Raw genomic sequence first — 4,237 nt, 5'->3', positions numbered from 1 at the left:
CTCCGCTACTGCCACTGGCCGATTCAACAAGTCAAATCAGCCCCGAAATTAAAGCCGACAGCTCCTCCGACCAGTGTTGGGTGTAACGCGTTACAGTAACGTAACTACTTTTTTCGGGGAAAAAGTAAATAACGCGTTACTACTGAACATTTGGTAACGAAACGTAGTTCCTTTTTCAATTCAGCGCAACATTACTTTTCCCAGGGACAGATTTGACAGCGACGCGCTCACAAGCTCCACGCGGGACGTGACAGAGGCCGGTAGCAGCGGAGCAATGCTGCAGCCAACGCTAGCTAACTTTTGAGAGCGTTTTTAGCTTGGTGGCTTTCTACTGGACGGCGCTCTGAGCGGAGAGCTCTGTGACACATGCCACTACATCGCTGAGGACTGGCGGTTAGATCGGCCGTCCTCCAAACAGAGCACGCCAGGCAGACACAAAGATGACAACCTCACAGATGGAGGCGGTGGAGATGGGCTCATACATAGGCTAGGCTACACGCAGCGGGTCTCTGTGGACTTGTGTCGGTCGCACGGACACGCAAGGACTTCTAGAAAAGAGGCTGCATGTGTTTATGACAATGCACGGACCATCGTGAGTCCAGAGTCCAACTTTTAAATGTGCCAGTTTTAGCCATAAGGGCTAATTTCCATCTGCAGTCCCCATAGCAGGTTGATGGCTTAAAACAACAGATACACTACAACAATACAACACATACACATAACACAAGAAAGACGTAGACAAGTCAACATGACACAACCACTGTTCCAGATCAGGACAACTGGCAGGCTGATGGCATGAGAAAAACATAACACAAGTATCATAAACCGTAGACACAGGTCTACAGGTGCATTTAGACACACATTAGAACGCATTAACAACACCTAAACACACACAGAGACCCTGTTACAGCCACAAAGGGATCAGCCCAGGAACTCATAGTGCACCTTTTTAGATTAGTGTGCCCTAAGTAGGAATTAGTTACTACTGTATGCATCAGTTTGTTTATGTTATGATACATGTTTACATGTTTGTTGTTTTACTAATTGCCAAACGTCTTCCAGTAATTTTCCGTGGATTATGCCTATGAGCTACTTCTGACCTCCTGCTGAAGGTTTCCATTCGTATGTGTAACATGCATAGGTATTATCACAATATGTTCTTTAAGAAAACTCTTCTAATGTTAGGATCACGAACACTTCTTCATTCAGCCATCAGTGATGAGTTTTTTTTGTTCTTAGTGAAGCACAGGAAGATGCTTTAGTGTTGGCACATGCACAATAAACTTATATAGATGCATATTTCGTGGTGTAGTCTCAGTTTTTAGTTCTTCAATCTTACTGTTACAATTCACCCCAGGTTGTGTTACAACATACCCTGTTAGTGGGGTAGGTTGTAACAATGGCACTCCTTGCATTTGACATCACATAATGAATTCTGTGATATAGTTGGAGAAGTTAAAAAACATTGCTATTTGTAGTAGACAAATGAGGGTGCTTTGTGTCAACATGACTTTGCACTTTGAGCTACTTGCACATTTTTTTCCAATGCAGGTTACACTGCAAATGGCTAATAAAGTGAATCTGAATCTGAACATTTCAGTGCCCTACCACAAACATTCTGCAAGTTATAGAGCTGAGTCAAAAAGTGTTACAACCATCCCCGGTCTCCCCTAATATTCTGTATTACAGCATGCTGTAATATTTCAAGTTCAAGTTCAAGTTTATTGTCATATGCACATTAGTACGAAGTACCACAGCAATGAAATACAATGTGCCTTATCACGCTCTAGAATCCTGCAGAATACCTCGGGCCTTCTCAGTGCTGCGTTTCCGGTACATTTGTTGGAGCGATTCAAGTGGAACCCCGATGGTTTTAGATGCAGATCTGACCACTTTTGTCAGTAGATTAAGGTCCTGTGAAGTAGCCCTACCAAACCACACTACAATATTACCTGTCAGTATACTCTCAATTGTACAAGGGTAGAAGTTCAGTAGAATGTTAAGGGACATACCAGATTTCTTAAGACACTTAATGCCTTCTTAATGGCCCAGCTGGTATGGAAGGACCATGAGAGGGAGTCTGAGATGTGGAGGCCTAAGAATCTAAAGGTGTTACCAATTTCAACTGGAGAGTTATTAATATACACAGGTGTATGTGTGGGTTTGTTCTTTCTAAAATCTATGATGACCTCCTTAGTTTTCTCCACATTAAGAGACAAATTATTTCTGTTGCACCACATGATCAATTTGCTTACCTCATCTCTGTAGGCAGTTTGATTATTAGTGTAAATGAGTCCTATCACAGTAGTATCGTCTGCAAATGACACAGTACTATAAGTGGGGTGTTTAGCAATACAATCATAGGTACAGTGCCTTGCTAAAGTATTCGGCCCCCATGAACTTTTCGACCTTTTGCCACATTTCAGGCTTCAAACATAAAGATATAAAACTGTAATTTTTTGTGAAGAATCAACAACAAGTGGGACACAATCATGAAGTGGAACGAAATTTATTGGATATTTCAAACCTTTTTAACAAATAAAAAACTGAAAAATTGGGCGTGCAAAATGATTCAGCCCCTTTACTTTCAGTGCAGCAAACTCTCTCCAGAAGTTCAGTGAGGATCTCTGAATGATCCAATGTTGACCTAAATGACTAATGATGATAAATAGAATCCACCTGTGTGTAATCAAGTCTCCTGCTCTGTGATAGTCTCAGAGGTCCGTTTAAAGCGCAGAGAGCATCATGAAGAACAAGGAACACACCAGGCAGGTCCCAGATACTGTTGGGGAGAAGTTTAAAGCCGGATTTGGATACAAAAAGATTTCCCAAGCTTTAAACATCCCAAGGAGCACTGTGCAAGCAATAATATTGAAATGGAAGGAGTATCAGACCACTGCAAATCTACAAAGACCCGGCCGTCCCTCTAAACTTTCAGCTTATACAAGGAGAAGACTGATCAGAGATGAGGCCCAAGAGGCCCATGATCACTCTGGATGACCTGCAGAGATCTACAGCTGAGGTGGGAGACTCTGTCCATAGGACAACAATCAGTCGTATGCTGCACAAATCTGGCCTTCATGGAAGAGTGTCAAGAAGAAAGCCATTTCTTAAAGATATCCATAAAAAGTGTTGTTTAAAGTTTGCCACAAGCCACCTGGGAGAGACACCAAACATGTGGAAGAAGGTGCTCTGGTCAGATGAAACCAAAATCAAACTTTTTGGCAACAATGCAAAACGTTATGTTTGGTGTAAAAGCAACACAGCTCATCACCCTGAACACACCATCCCCACTGTCAAACATGGTGGTGGCAGCATCATGGTCTGGGCCTGCTCTTCTTCAGCAGGGACAGGGAAGATGGTTTGAATTGATGGGAAGATGGATGGAGCCAAATACAGGACCATTCTGGAAGAAAACCTGATGGAGTCTGCAAGAGACCTGAGACTGGGACGGAGATTTGTCTTCCAACAAGACAATGATCCAAAACATAAAGCAACATCTACAATGGACTGGTTCACAAATGAACATATCCAGGTGTTAGAATGGCCAAGTCAAAGTCCAGACCTGAATCCAATCGAGACTCTGTGGAAAGAACTGAAAACTGCTGTTCACAAACGCTCTCCATCCAACCTCCCTGAGCTCCAGCTGTTTTGCGAGGAGGAATGGGCAAACATGTCAGTCTCTGGATGTGCAGAACTGACAGAGACATACCGCCAGCGACTTACAGCTGGAATGGAGCTACAAAGTATTAACTTAAGGGGGCTGAATAATTTTGCACGCCCAACTTTTCAGTTTTTTATTTGTTAAAAAGGTTTGAAATATTCAATAAATTTCGTTCCACTGCATGATTGTGTCCCACTTGTTGTTGATTCTTCACAAAAAATTACAGTTTTATATCTTTATGTTTTGAAGCCTGAAATGTGGCAAAAGGTCGAAAAGTTCAAAGGGGGCCGAATACTTTCGCAAGGCACCGTATAGTAGAGGACCGAGACAGCAGCCTTGAGGTGCTCCAGTGTTTAGCACTATAGAGGCTGAGTATGTAGTGCCAACTCTAACTGTCGGTCTAACAGCTTAGATATTAAAATGGAAGGTCTAATAGTATTAAAGGCACTGCTATAATCAACAAATAGCATCCTGACATACTTATCTCTGCCCTCTAGAGGTTGGAGTGCAGTATGTAACGCCAGGGATACAGAGTCATCCACAGCTCTGTTTGATCTGTATGCATGTTGTTAT

The sequence above is a fragment of the Perca flavescens genome, chromosome 5 (genome assembly GCF_004354835.1).
Source record: "Perca flavescens isolate YP-PL-M2 chromosome 5, PFLA_1.0, whole genome shotgun sequence".
In the NCBI taxonomy this organism is placed as follows: Eukaryota; Metazoa; Chordata; class Actinopteri; order Perciformes; family Percidae; genus Perca; species Perca flavescens.
Note: the sequence above shows the minus strand (reverse complement) of the source record.